The sequence below is a fragment of the Microtus pennsylvanicus genome, chromosome 12 (assembly GCF_037038515.1).
Source record: "Microtus pennsylvanicus isolate mMicPen1 chromosome 12, mMicPen1.hap1, whole genome shotgun sequence".
Classification (NCBI taxonomy): domain Eukaryota; kingdom Metazoa; phylum Chordata; class Mammalia; order Rodentia; family Cricetidae; genus Microtus; species Microtus pennsylvanicus.
This window is the reverse complement of record NC_134590.1, coordinates 97,391,354-97,407,968: the sequence shown is the minus strand read 5'-3', so window position 1 is coordinate 97,407,968 and position 16,615 is coordinate 97,391,354.

The window sequence follows — 16,615 nt, the reverse complement described above, 5'->3', positions numbered from 1 at the left end:
ACAAAGACAAGTAGTATGTTAAAGAGGACTGTTAGAGATTTGAATGCTAAAATGTTAATGTTTATCTTTTATGTATACAAATCTGTAGTGAGAACAACAAATGAGAAACCCCCTGTATAAAGGACACTCTAGATTAAGCTGGAGCATGACTAGTTTTAAGAGGGATTTCTTAGTTGTGTTGTACTGGATGTTGTAAACATCAATTCCATGATGTTTGTTATATATTTGTTGTTTCTTGGTATCAACTACATACTCACATTAAAATCCAAAAGCATGGATACAGTAGTGATGCCATGTATCATACAAAGAGTGTCTTGTGTTTTATCCAAGGCTTATTTGAACAGTTTGTACCTAAGAAATATTAATTTATTACATTATCTTTTAGTTTTGATTCAGCTTTCTTTCATTTAATTGTTATTACTCAGCACTATCTTAAGACAATCAGTACTTTCCTGTGATCAGCTGTGCCTGTTTGATGGAGGAAGGTCATTGGTTAAGTAATAAAGAAACTGCTTGGCCTCATTGGTTAGAAAATAGGTGGGTGGAGTAAACAGAACAGAATGCTGGGAGGAAGAGGAAGTGAGCTCAGACTTGACAGCTCTGCTCTCTGGAGCAGAGACGCCATGCCCCGCTCACCCGGCCAGACGCACGCGATGAAGCTCGAACCCAGGATGGACATAGGCTAGAATCTTCCTGGTAAGCCACCTCGTGGACTACACAGATTATAAGAAATGGGCTAGTCCAGGTGCGAGAGTTAGCCGAGAAGAGGCTAGATAGAAATGGGCCAAGCAGTGTTAAATGAATACAGTTTGTGTGTTGTTATTTTGGGGCATAAGCTAGCAGGTGGCCGGGGTGCTGGGGATGCAGCCCCACTGCTCCTATTACTATACCTGTTTACAAAGGATGACCACCAACACTTTTGCTGACTGTTGATATTCTATCATGAAAGAAGGTATACCCTCCATCAAGTATGTAGTCTCTTTTCCAGGCAACTGTATACAATGATATGTGACCTTGTGGTTCTAGGGATGAGCTAGAGTACACAGCCTGGGAAAGATTTGGGAGGATGTAGATTCTGTGTATGAACCTATGAGAAAGCCATCTTTAAAAGTGTTAATTTAACTTGAGTGCTAACAGGCTTACTTCCTACATCCACTGAGAAAAGTAATATAATAGAGAGTATACGGGCAGTGGAAGAGTAGAGAGAAGATAAGCTCCACATATGCAGCTATGGAAGAGCCATTGTACACACTGGAAACATTCCTGTGGAGCTGCTTTTGCTGTGAAGAGACACCATGACCACAGCAAAAACTTATAAAGAAAAATATTTTATTGAGGCTGGCTTACAGTTTCAGAGAGTTTAGTCCATTATCATCATGACAGAAAACATGGTGGATACAGGCAGACACGGTACTGGAGAAAGAACTGAGAGTTCTACATTCAGATCAACATATAGCAGAAAGTGACTATGACATACTTCTTCCAACAAGGCCACCTCCTAAGAGTGCTACTCTGTATGGGACATTGAGGTCATTTTGACTAATATCACTGCAGTATTAAAATCTTTATATCTTTTCACCCATGTTCAGTAAGTAAACTCAACAAAATTCTTGGTTCTTCAGGATGGACTTTGGTGAAATTGTACTTTGCATCTTCACTGGGACTTACATTTGGGAAAGACATTGCTTCCTCCCCTCCACAGGGGAGAAATATCTCACAACAGATCATAAACATATTTGTCAATGTTTCTATTTCTCATGATACTAGAAAATAGCAGCACATAAAAGAACATGTTAGAAGAACATAAAAGTGTAAATGCCCTTAGTGAAAAAAAAGAACTATACGAAGATAATGATGACTGAGTGGCTCTAGAATAAATGAGGGTCTGAGTAAGTTGTTTAAGGTATATAAAGGATGAGATTTAGAGATCATATATTTATTGAAGTTGGAAAGATCAGATATCAATTATTTCAAGGACTGGCTAAAATGTATGTCAAACAAAGTTTATTAAGTTTATAATATTGAAATATTATAAAGTAGTTAAAAGTACAAAACTGGTGTAAAACTGATCTTCTGGGTGTTTAATAATCATTCTTAGAGGCCATTCTAATGTGGTCAGAGGGATCAAAAGGGGGAATATTCCTCCCCTTTCCATACAAGGTCAATGAGGTCCCTAGGAACAAGGGCCATTGATCACTTATTGTTCAGTTCATGGAGGCCATGGAGAACCCACTCAACAAATCTGAAACATTATCAAGTCTAAAATGGAGGATCAAGGTGGGAAATATTTCCTCGAGGCTTCAAAGGAAGCCACAGTAATAAAGCAAAGCCTTTGCATTATTCTCACAATGATGGACACACGATAAAAGAGAGACCTGAAGAGTCTGAGATCCCTTCCAAGCCCAAGTGACTTCTGAGGACTAGTTGCTCAACTGGCCTTGACAACAGAGAAAGAAAGATTAATTTTGGCAACCTGCATTGTTCTTCAGTACTCAAGGAGAAAATTTAATCAAAGACTAAGAGAATTGGTAACAACACAAGGGATAGCACTCCACAGACATTAGATATGAGTCTATATGAGATGTTACTTAGATAACAAATCTCACTAACATTTTCTTCTTGACTAAAAAGCTGTTGTCCAGATGTGAGACATCAGACCTTGGCTCCTAGAACACCTTCCCACAGCAAAGAAGGAAAGGACATTTATTGTTTTAACATTCAAATTAAATGATGCTAAATACCCTTTCTCTCTCTATTCAGAAGATACATGGGAAGAGCATCATGCTGACTTTTGGCTGATAAAACAGATATAAAAGGGTGTGAATGTTGGTTATGTGTTCATAACTCTGGAGACCAACTTTATAAGTTAAAGGGAAACATCTAACAGATGGGACTATTGTGAGCTCATCAAGAATGTCTTATAGACTTTGGATATTTTAGCTCTTCCCAGACTACAGTAAAGGGATTCCTTTTCTGTCTACATCTGAGAGTTTGGTCTTTACAAGAGTCTCTCTGGAAGGGTATCACAATACTGTCACCTGATACCCTAAAATCAGCTACAAGAAACCAGATCAGTCATTGCCCCAATCCCACAATGGTAGTTAGTGTAGAAATTAGACAATTTAGGGTAAAAAAAAAAAACTCGTATGGCTCCCTATTGGCTCCATCATGGCTCATAATCTACTTCTCACTGGTACTCCTGATTGCTAGGCTTGCCCAGAGTCCATTAATAGCTAGTATTACCCAGCTGGGCTGCAAGACAGTAGCAGCTCCCCTACAGGACTAAGTCAGCACAGCCCTTCCCAACTTTGCCATTCCACCCTAGGGGAAGACAGGGCCAAAATCTGGTAAATTTGTATTTTAGTAGAAAGCTTTCCAGTCTCCTGTTCCTCTTCCAATATACAGGGTCTCTTGTGTATGTATTCTATTATAGAGTCACTGACCAGTGTAACCAACCCTTTTCCTCAGAGCTCAGAAGTCCTGAAGCCAAAAATAGGTCACATTCAAACAGTAAGTCTTGTTAAATCAAAATGAGGCCATGAATTAAAAAACAATGAAGTATCTAGGGAAGGGCTTAGAGGCAAGAAAGAAATGATGGAAATGATGCAACTATAATCCACAAAATTACTCTAAAAATTATTCCTAAAAAGGATTTATGATCATGTGCTCCAGAGACTACGGATTTATATTAGAGAGCACAAAATATTAGTCACACATGTCATCTCGGGCTGTCCATCTTAAACATGTAAAATAACAGTTCTTTTAGGCAGGGTCATGCCATTTTATTCAGTTCTATTTTGGTCAAACTAGTATTGCTATTTTAATTTGGTTTCATGATAAGCTCTGTTCTTTATCCAGATTCTTGATTCCTTGCTCTGTGAATGCAAGAAATGGCTAGTCAGGAGATTTAATAATCATCTAAAATTGATTACCTCACTGCTTATTTCTAATGTAAGCTACGGTCGAAAGGGGGAAAACTTTCATCTTCCTTCTTGCCCATCCCTTTCTGTGCTGGGACTACACCTGCTTTACAGTTTGTCAGTGAACTCAATTCTCACATGGGTCCCTCTTTATTTGCAAGTTCATAATAAAATCCAGAGAAGCTGGAGGACACTCATTTACTCATCTATTATCCTTCTCACTGAGCAGTTAAGGCCCAATCTTGAAGCAATTGCAGGACTTGCTTTCTGGGTAGCAGGAGCAGGATTGGGTGTTCAAAGGAATTCTCAAATATGTAGTGTGAGATAAGCCTAAGCTACAGGAGACAGAAATAAATAATCAACAGCATTTGAGAAAAAATGGAAAGAAATTCTTAATGACCTGGAAATAATAGGGAATAGAAACAAATAGATTAGTGCAGAGATTAGAACATTTAAGGTAAATAAAATTTAAAAAGTGAAAATAGCAATTATCTTTTTAAAAAACATAAGTATATTTTTTTTAAAAACACAGTTATACTGACTTTGGACAAGAGAAAAACCTTCCCTGGTAGAGAGACTGGCATTAAAAGGCATTACTTCACCATGCCCCATGTGCAGTGTCAGCTGCTGAGACCTGTGACCTGAAACACACAGCTGCAGCTAATGGATAGAATCATGACAGGTAGGATTGAACATATAAGCATAGGAGAGTTCCCTTGTTAGAAAGTCAATATTTATTGACTCAAGCTAACCTTCCAGAATTATACGGCCCAAATCTAGCCTGCCTTCATTCTCATGACAGATTAACATATGCTGGGAAATTACAAAATCACTGATCCTGTCACAATCAGGTCCTATTTCATAATGGTGACTCCAGCAGCTGTTTGCCTACCTACAGTGTATGCAATAAACTATTCCTCCTATTCTGGTCTGAAAGTGGAAGCCATGCTCCGCATACAAATCCTTTTCCTGTTACTGTGATGGACAGTTGACTACATGTCTTAAATTTTTAATTTTAGTGCTCAGTGGTCATTGTGTTCTTTCATCTAAGAATTTAGTTTAATTACAAGGACAACAAGGTCATTGCTCTGGGGAGCAATGGTGTGGGATCAAGGCTACCTAATCCAAGAAAGAAACGTTTTTCTCAGAAACATTTTTCTACAATGCTTGAGGTACTGCTATTCTAGAATTAATATGTCTTCCCAGTGATAAATAATTCACACACTTAAAGTTTAATAGACATAAATTCCGTTAATAACAGTATGCATTCATGGTGGTTAATGCTAAAAGAGGAGACAACCTGGTCCAGATTTTGCATTCCACACATGCTGTCATCCTTAAGTCTTTTTTTAGGTTCAGGCCTGAGGTTATACATTGAACAGTGTAAATAGGGACAGGAGAATGCAAGTCTAGCCACTTAGGCAGATGGAGATTTACAGAACAAAACTATCTTTTAGATTATGCATTATGATAAAAATAAAATATATCACAATGTATGACTTAAAAGAGAAATAGATCTTAATATATGATCTAAAAGATACATTTAAGATGAATTGATGCTACAATCCTCACACATACAAAGGACATAGAATACAAATTAAAACAATATTATGGGAAAGTCACCTATCCACACTGTGATTGTTCTTAAGTCAACAGCTATTCTGAGCCATTCTAACCTCAAAATAATCATTCTTTTGCCTCCAAGCTAGCTGTCTCAGAGAAAGGCCACAGTTGCTTTTTTGATGAACAGCCCTGATTGGTGTTTATTTCAAGTCTGTGACATTACTGTACAGAATCTCATTTTTTAAGTTTTATTTTATGTATATGGGTGTTTACCCACAGGTGTCTCTGTGCAGTACCCGCAGAAGCCAGATAAATGAATCAGATCCCTTGGAACTGGAGTTGCAGGAGATGGTAAGCAACCATGGTTTTTGGCAATGTAACCTGTGCCAACTGCAACAACACCCAGTGTTCTTAATTGCTAAGCTATCTTGCAAGCTGCATTTTTATTTAAAATTTATTCCCAAATTTTTTTTCTAATTCCTTCCTTAAGTCTGTATGAATAAGGATGTACAACTATATTAATAAAACCTGCTGGGTCCATTTCTGTTGGTTTTGTGTTATTGTTTCAGAACTGAGCATGTTGTTTCAGATACACAAATAGGGATCTCATCCCTGCCTGAGGCTAATTCACCCAATTGTAAGAGAATTGTAATCTTTATTGAGCGACATAATTCTGACCCTTAAGTGACCTAGGCTGACTTGGACAGAAAACATTATCATGAATAAAAAACTTAGATTGGCAAATACCTCAGCTAACATTTGCTGGTGCCACAGCCCTGAAGTTTTAGGGCTCTAGGAAAGACTATGGACACTGTCCTGAGCAAACCACAGGCTCTCTGGGTTCAATGGGCCTTCCACCATACCCTACTGACCATTCTCATTTTAGATGACTTTGAAATCCTGAAATTCCTGCCTCCACTTTCTAAGTACCATGGTTATACATCTGTAACCATGCTTGACTTAGTTGGCTTTAACTCCATTTAATCATTCGTTAGAATGATGGGATGAGTAAGATGAGCAGTTACACTTAATTATATTAAAACTCCACCAATCTCCATGAGCCTGGGTTTCAACCATCTGTAGAATAAAGACAGTACTGTGCTCTAGTCTCTTGATGAATTATAATACAAAGATGAAGCAAAACAATATTGCTCATAGTTGGAAGACAGTGGACCTTAAGACAGGAAGGCTGCATTTGATGGGAGTCATCTGTTACTTAGATCAACCAGTCACACCTTATTGCTATTAATGACATGTTCATGGGACTGAATAGAAGGCTCAGCACTTAAAACACTGGCTGCTCACCCGCAGAGCCTGACTTTTGATTTACAGCACCCAAAAGACAGTTTACAATTTTCAGTAACTCCAGTCACAGGGGATCAGACAGCATCTTCTAGTCACTACTGGTTCCTGGCATGCCATTGGTACCTCACTGGCAAAACTTATACACTTAAATTAAATTTTATTCTTTTCTAAGGTAATAGACACCTGAAGAAAACCCTTTTAACAATATGTAATCATATACATAGATGTCTTTCCACCATTTGCATATCTGGTTCCCTAGGAGGCCAGATAAATGCACCAGATCTCCAAGACTGTGAAATACAAGTCATTCTGAAGAATCAGATATAGGTGCCAGGAATTAAACTTCAGTATCCAAGAGGAGCAGCACTACTGAGCCAACTCTCCAGGTCATAATAATGCTAAAGATGAAGATGAGCTACTATTCCTTCTGTCTTCTATCACTTGAAGGTGAGGAAAGTCCCCTCTTGATGGTTGTCAAAGAATTTAATGGATTTCTTTACCTCTCCATATTGTTTCTGAGTTTCATTGTTAACACAGTTCTCTTGATGTAAGACTATAAAAGCTTTTGTTAAAACCATTCAGAGTCCAGCCAGATTATATTAGGAAAAGTTCCAAAATTTGAGATAAGATTGTATTTTTGGAATTTTTGACACAGGGAATGTCCACAGAGCCATAGCTGCAATGGAATTCACTATGGGCGCCAAGATGGCCACAGACTCAGAGACTGGCCAAATACAATCCTTCAAGTGCTAGGATTATAGCCACGCACCTCTAAATCCAGTTGAGGTATATGTTTTTAAATGACCTATCATTGAATCAGAGAATGAAAAATAAAGTATGATTTAAAAGGGACCATCATTCTTCTGATGAAGAGTAAATTTCTTGAAATTCTGTAATTGAAATGTGTAATAATTTAATATGTGCTCAATAATTGGGTCATTGTCTTTGCTTTATTAACTTTATCCATGTAAAAATGTTTCAACAGTGTTTGTGTGTATATGTCTATTATTTTCTTCCCCTATGTGAGTTTTAGTGATGAAACCTAGGGATTTCTTTGACTGCAATTGGTCTCAATTGCACTTATTCAGGATTAAAAATTATTTATGTGTGTAGGAGTGTGCATATGCCACTTCCCAAGTTTAGAAATAAAAGGAAAAACTAGTAGGAGCAATATGGCCCACCCCGAGATAGAACACAGGTCATCAGGCTTATCAGCAACCAATTTTAATGAATGAGACAATTAATTGAAATTCAATTGTGGTTTTTGAGAAAGTGTTATAAAAAATGTTTAGTCCCCAGAATAAACAAGTTAAAAAAATGTTTGTGCCATGGACCAGCTCAGGGGAGCCACTCAGACCGTGGGAGAAGCAGCGTCCTGGTAACAGGAAGGCACAAGTTCGGTGAATGACAGACAGACACAACACACAAGAGAGTGGTTGGAATCTGCCGCAATTTTACTGAATTCATGTTTTCATTATATAGTATTCAAACAAAGAACAAATCAGAAGGTCATGTGTCATTGGTTGGCACAGTATGAAAGCTTCTTTTAGTCACATCAGCAACATTTAAGAAAAGTACATTATCAGGAAGAGGTGTTAGACATAAAACATCCTTAGAAGAGGAAATCTTGTCCTTGGGACTGTAAACCTCAGACAAGTGGCTTCATCTTATGAATAGAAAGTTTCTGTCTCATTATCGCTATCATGGCCCTTCCTCTTCCTAACCCTTTATTTCATCTAGTGACCAAATATACCTAGTCAGTTCTCTGCACCTGTTGAACTATACTTTTTAATACCTTCTTATGCAGCAGATATCATGGGGGTTGGGATCTAGCAAGCCTATCCATAAAGTTCAAAGTATTATATAACAGTCTTTGTCCATCAACATTAACCCATCTATTCCCCTGCTCATCATACACCCTGTGTATGACAAAGGTTCTGCTGTAGTCTTATACATTCCCATACTGTGTTTCCTTATCCCAGGGCTGTTTCTGAAGAGAATGATCCTTGTCTTATATATATAAAGATTATCATTATTATGAAAGAATTTGTGCAAAGTTCATATCCCGCATAGCCATCTAATCGAGAAACCCGTCTATGCCTCAGCGGTGGCTAATACCAGGCTGTCTTCCATTGACCTCCAGAAAGCCTAGTCCCATAGGATACGTAGCTCCCATCCGGTATAATGACATATGTCATGTCACACAGACGACACTGGAGTTGGTGTGGCAGTTTGATCATATAAATATTTTCCTATGCAAAGAGGATTTTGCATTCAAATTATACAGTGTTCATCTGTCTTGTTTACAATCTGAAAAGAGGACAATAGTTTACTATTATAATATTCCTCATAATCTTATTTGAGGACCAGGGAAATGGCTCCATGGGAAAGGTCTGTGGTGTGCAAGGATGGAAAACTGACCTTGATCATCATATTAAGAGGACCAAAAGTAGAAACTGCAAAGTGGTATTCTGGTCTCCAAATATCTGCATTGGTCCTAAAAACCCATAATCACATTGCACACACACCGTAAATCTGTTACAAAATAAATCTTAGTGCCCTTACATTACCTGACATCTTTGGATAATTTCCTTAGAAGGCAATTCTTCAAGATAAAATGGTTAACTAATTGGGAGTGGGGAAGCATGGAACATCAGTATTATGTATATATATTCTAATATATATTTATAACACACATATAAAACATCAAGCTATGGTATGAGATACACAGTTGAATGTTCATTATCCTACTTTATTACATCTCTACCAGATAAATAAAAATACTGTTTTGAGTACACACACGAGATCATTAATGTTTCTTATATTCTCTTCTCTTAAGCATTTTTAACATTAACATTGTTAAATTGTGTTGACCAAAGAGCAAATGTTGTGAGTACTTCATCTACCCTTAGACTTGTACTAAGGAGGTAGACTCATGAGGATCATGAGTTCAAATGTATCCCTGAATCATTACTAGCATCTAGGCAAAACTGAATAACAAACAAGAAAATCTCAAGGGAATTTGAGAATTTGTGGAAATATGAAAAACAAAACCAGGAGCAACAACCCATCACCATTTCATAGATGCTCTTACTTAAAAAGTATGATCACACACTGCCTGATATTTAGATAAAAAAAATGAATCAATTAGATGATGGGGTTACCATTCTACACATTATAGTAGGAAAATACCTATCACTAAGTAAAAACACAACAGATTAACAAAGGTCACAGAAGAAATATAAGGACCACAAAATAAACTTCACTAAATGGATCTGTCACACATGGAGCACACTTTAGTATCTACCTCAAATGTTTCAAAGTAGAAACCACAATGCAGTGATCTCTACCATCAGTCTTCAGTGAGCATAGTAAATAATTTACTTCCTTCAAGGCTATGATGAAAAATAAATGGATCATTAATTTTTTCTTGAAGCTGAAGACAACTGTAATGTCTAAAGCCTTTACAAAATCATTTTCAGAAAGCGTTTTCTTTTATGTGAGTTTATTCCTATTTCTGTCTTTTAATTGAAAAATAGGCTTTAAAATATTTAGAGCACTAGAAACATGGCTGGGCAGTTAAGAAATGTTTGCTACCTGGACCAAGGTCTGATTTTTTGACAACCTCCTGTAATTTCTGCAATAAAATCCTAGAATCTAATATATCAGAAACCAGCATGCACATTCACATACCCACACAAAGCACACTGATATCACATAATCACAATCAAAACAATTCTTTAAACATATTTTCACTCATGAAAATTTTTTCTCATGTAAGAATTCATTCCTATAATATAGGTGTTAAGGCACCTAATGGCTTACAGAGTTTTTCTTCACCATGAAGCAATCAGGCAGGCTTGAAGTCTGAGAAATCAATCCTTCTAAGTTGATGGAATCATTTGGGAAGACTTATGAAATGCTGTCCTGCTGGAGGAAATAAGTCACTGGGGGTAGGCTTTTCTAGTTTATACCCTCTGCTTCATGCTGTAGGTCAAGGATTTGAGTTCTCAGCTTCCTGTTTTAGCTGTCATGTTAGACAGTTGTAGCCATAACACTATCTTTCTTTCTTTTTTGAGAAAGTGTTTCTCTGTAGCTTTGAAGTCTGTCCTAGAACTAGCTTTGTAGACCAGGCTGGCCTCAAACTCACAGAGACCCACCTGCCTCTGCCTCCTGAGAGTGGGATCAAAAGTGTATGCCACCACTGTCCAGCTGTCATGTACTTTCATGACGATCCTGTATGCCGCTGGAGCCAAAGGCCAAATTAATTTTTATAAGTTGACCTAGACATTATATCACAGCAACAGAAAAGGAACAAATAAAGTTTTACACCTGAATCAGTGATTCCATTCAATTGAGGAGAAATATAAAATCTAAAAGGGTTACATTACTGTTAAAATTCATAGTGCAAGTGTTACAGCTCTGGGGGGGGGGAGTTATCCTGACTGTCAGAAGTCAGACTATACCTACAGCTATGAAAGGAAGGTAGTCTGGATATTTACAGCTGTGTGGAGAAAGATACCCTGATCTGATGTGGGATTCCCCTCTGTGTGATGTGATTACCGTTAATGAATAACAAAACTGCCTTGGCTTGTTGATAGGGCAGGACTTAGTTCGGCAGTGATAACTGAACTGAATGCTGGGAGAAAGAAGGGCAGAGTAAGTGAGATGCCATGGAGATGCTGAAGACAGATGCTGGGAATTTTACCCAGTAAGTCACAGCCACAAGACCATACACAGATTAATAGAAATGGGTTAAATTTATATGTAAGACTTAGCCAATAAGAAGCCAGAGCTAATGGGCCAAGCAGTTGTTTAATTTATACAGTGTTTGTGTGATTATTTCAGATCTAAGCTAGCCAGGTGCCTGGGAACCAAACAAGCAACCTCCCTACAACACTGACTGTCAGAAGTCAGGCTATACCTACAGTTGTGAAGAGAAGGTATATTGTGTAGGGATAAGTCCCGCCCCTTAGGGGGCGTGTTCGCCTCGGGCTAATGTCTGCCTTTAAATTTGGCGAGCACGCCGAGCTGTCGCTTCTGCTTTCCTGGTCTCCGCGGGAACGGTGGTTCTGTAAGTCTATTTCTACATTAAAGCTATATATATTTTTACAATCTGTCTGCATTCGTTTACGCCACTACATTTTGGCATCCAACGTTGGGCTATTTTGCCCCGACTCAAGCGGGTAGCCCTCTAGCTAACACAGCACCCTCCCGGGTGCTGTTTTTCAGTTCGTGACTCCGGCCCCAGTGCCAAGTCAAAGAAATACTTGGCCACACAGGCCCATTCTGCCTGCCTTGGCTAAGTTTTGCAGCGAAACCACACTGCCTGAATTAGCAGAAGCTCAAGTACCTGCGGTTTTGCAACAAAAGCTGCCACAGCGGCAGATTTGGTCTGACACAAAGTGACTTGGCCGGGCAGTGGTGGCGAACGCTTTTGATACCAGCACTTGGGAGGCAAGGGCAGGCGGATCTCTGTGAGTTTGAGGCCGGCCAGGCAGTGGTAGCACACACCTTTAATCCCAGCACTTGGGAAGCAGAGGCAGACGGATCTCTGTGAGTTTGAGGCCTGCCAGGCCATGGTAGTGCACGCCTTTAATCCCAGCACTTGGGAGATAGAGACAGGCGGATCTCTGTGAGTTCGAGGCCAGCCTTGTCTACAAGAGCTAGTTCTAGGACAGGCTCCAAAAACACAGAGACCACCACTGACAGGAACCGATCATTGCAGGTAAAAATTTTTTCTTTTATAAATAAAATATCTGAACACATTACTGTTCAAGAATTTAACAGTTTTTTTAATTGTACCATGTGGGAGATTTTACAAGAGGTGTCTATCACCCCACTTCTATGGATCCTTCTGGGATTCGTAGTTTTCATTGGCACCAAATGGTTTGATAATAGAAATATGATAAAGTCTTTACGAGACGAATCCAGGATTCTTAAGGCAGAGATTGAACGCTTAAAAACAATTGAGAATGATAACAATCTTCTCAAGAATCAGTTTGAAGTTCTCCAGGCTGATAACAATCTTCTCGAGAATCAGTTTGAAGTTCTCCAGGCTGATAACAATCTTCTCAAGAATCAGTTTGGAGTTCTCCAGACTGATAACAATCTTCTCGAGAATCGGTTTGAAGTTCTCCAGGCTGATAACAATCTTCTCAAGAATCAGTTTGAGGTTCTCCAGGCTGATGTTAAGGAGAAATTCATTACTATAGAAGAGGGAACAGCTGATCTGGATCGTAAGGTTCAGTCCCTCTCTGTAGGAACTGAAACATTAGTGGCTGATATTAAGGAGAAATTCATTACTATGGAAGAGGGAACAGCTGATTTGGACAATAAGATTCAGTCCCTTTCTGTAGGAAATGAAACATTAACTGAGAGAATCAAAACTGCTGAATGTGACAATCAGATTTTGTCTAAAGAGTGTCAATACAAGAAGGCACAGTTTATGCCATAAAAATTATGTCCAAAGATAAGATGTTATCTCTAACGGACAAACTTCATACTTTAGAATCCTCAATGAAGGCTTTGGAACATAATTCTGGACAGGAGATTCAGACATTGCAGAAGGCAATAGTGAATAGAATTGAAAAGATTGAGGAATTTCTAAATTCTGATGAAGAAGAGCAAAGGGTAGAAGGGCAAATTTTAACTACATCTGTGGGTAAATCTCTCCGGGACAATTTCCACAAAGCTCTACCGACAGCTCTACCTGCCTTTCCAGTAATAACAACAGAGAAGGTGGTTGGTTCCAGAAACCCTAGGGTCATCAAGGAGGATACATGGGAGCCTGTCCGTATGAATGACCTCAAGAAAATTAAGCAGGCTGTCATGACTTTTGGGATGCAAGCCTCTTTTGTTAAAGAGATGCTAAGATCTTGGGCCACGGCAAACAAAGCAAACCCCTTGGACTGGCTCCAGCTGAGCTCTGCAGTACTTGAGAGTGGACCACAATTGAAATGGCAATGCTTATTCAGGCAAGAGGCTAAACTCTTAGAACAGCAGGAAAAAGCAAAGGGAATTGACATTTCCCTAGATAAAATTCTAGGTGAAGGGCTCTTTTCCGACCCTCAGGAACAAGCTAATTTGGATGAAAACACACTCTCCATGTGTACTACAGCAGCCTTAAGGGCTTGGGACAGGGTACAAGACCCAGGACAGAGAATGGAATCATTTGTCAGAGTTAAACAGGGTCAGAGAGAACCCTTTAGTGACTTTTTACAAAGATTAACTAAGGCTGTACAAATGTGGAATGCAAAAGGATTTGGGGGCCTTTAAAGCTCAGATCAGCACCTTTGGAAGAATGGGTCTTGCATACACTCAATGTTGATACATTTGATTATGGCACTGAAGCATGGGTAGAAGAAGCAATTTCCAGTGGTAAAAGGAGACACCAGAATACCAAATGTCTTAATTGTGGCAAAATGGGTCATATGAAACGGAATTGTAGACAACGGATTTTCAGAAATAATAATAATAATGCATCTTTCAGAAATAATAATGATGCATCTTCTAGAAATAACAGAAATAGGAGGACTCAGCCTTCAGGTTTATGTAGAAGATGTGGAAAAGACAGACATTGGACGAATGAATGCAAGTCTACAAGAGATAGACAAGGCAACCTGATACAGTGGGGAAACGTGAGAGGGGGGCCTCACAGGCCCCCATGGCAAACACGGTTCAATAATATCCAGTTTCTGCAGAGAACGTGCCTCATCAGGACAATTAGGAAGCCCCATGCCTACTGTTACAAGCAATAATGATCAGAAAGATAAGTTACATGTGTTTTGGCAAACTTCTATACATGATCAAAGACCTAAACCGAGAGTGTGTGTAAATGGCATTTTTATTACTGGCCTGCTGGACACAGGTGCTGATGTAAGTATCATTACCCCAGAATCTTGGCATCTGTATTGGCCTCTTCAGAATGTAAATGTTCAGCTCCTGGGAATTGGAACCCTATCTCGAGTAAGGCAGAGCACGAGATGAGTTGAATGTATAGGGCCAGAGGGACAAATAGGAAAATTAAAGCCATATGTAGCCAATATCGCAATGAATTTATGGGGTTGTGACCTATTACAACAATGGAATACCGAAATTAACATTCCTGATACTTCTAGAGCCTATAATTCTGAGAATAATATTAAAAGATATTACAAATGGAGAAAACCGACCATTCGGGCTGTACAAGAACAAGCAATTGATGTCCCTTCAGAGATACCAACAGCCTTGCCTCTAAAATGGTTGACTGAGAAACCAATATGGACAAAGCAATGGCCTTTAGCTGAGGAAAAGTTACAGGCTTTAGAACAGCTGGTACAAGAACAATTAGATGCTGGACATATAGAAGAATCTACCAGCCCTTGGAATTCTCCTGTATTTGTGGTTAAGAAAAAATCAGGTAAATGGAGAATGGTGACAGATCTCAGGGCCATCAACAAGGTTATTCAACCTATGGGCCCTCTGCAATCTGGAATTCCTTTGCCCTCTTTATTACCAAAAGGATGGCCTCTCATAGTTATTGATTTAAAGGATTGTTTTTTCACTATACCTTTGCAAAAAGAAGATAGAGAAAAATTTGCCTTCACAGTGCCTACTTATAACAATTCTCAACCTTCGAGGAGGTACCACTGGACCGTTCTCCCCCAGGGTATGTTAAATAGCCCCACCCTGTGCCAATATTTTGTGAACCAACCATTGCAAATAATACGCAAGAAATTTCCCAAATCTATAGTATACCATTACATGGACGACATCTTGTTATCCGATTCAAACATGGATACCTTGAACAGACTGTTTGAAGAAATAAAGATACTTTTACCTAAATGGGGATTGCAAATCACTCCTGAAAAGATTCAGAAGGGAGATTCTGTTAATTATTTAGGTTATAAAATAGGTTTGCAAAAAATTAAGACACAAAAAGCACAAATTAGGAGAGATCGCCTACGGACTCTTAATGACTTTCAAAGACTGTTAGGAGACATTTCCAGTCTACGACCAGCTATTGGAATAACACCTGATCTAATAATTCATTTGAACAAAACCTTGGATGGTGATAAAGATTTAAACAGTCCCAGAGAATTAACAGCTGAAGCAGAAAAGGAACTGACAATGATTGAGGAAAAATTACAACAGGCACATGTGGACAGGGTGAATCCAGAGCTCGATTGTATTCTTGTCATACTACCATCAAAAATTTCTCCTACAGGAATTTTAATGCAGAGAGATGATATTATTTTGGAATGGATCTTTTTACCACATAAACCAAGTAAGAAACTGAAAACTTATGTGGAAAAAGTCTCTGAGTTAATTATAAAAGGCAAGCTGAGACTTCGTCAACTAGCAGGCATAGACCCAGCAGAAATTATAGTGCCCTTCACTGCTGATGAACTAAAGAAATTATGGGAAGATAATGAACCATGGCAAAGAGCTTGTGCTAATTTTTTGGGAGACATTAATAACAACTATCCAAAAAGCAAGCGGCTTAACTTCATAAAGAGAACTTCTTGGATTCTTCCTCGAATCGTCTGTGATGCTCCAATAACTGGAGCCCGTACATTCTATACTGATGCCAATAAATCAGGGAAGGCAGGTTACAAATCAGAAGACTTGGATAAGGTGGAACAAAGTCCGTATAATTCTGTCCAGAAGGCAGAATTATATGCCATTCTTATGGTGCTAAGGGATTTTAAAGAACCTATTAATATAGTTACAGATTCACAATACACAGAAAGAGTTATTTTACATATTGAAACTGCTGAATTTATACCTGATGATACTGAACTAACCTCATTGTTTCTCCAGGTTCAAGATTTGATCAGGAACAG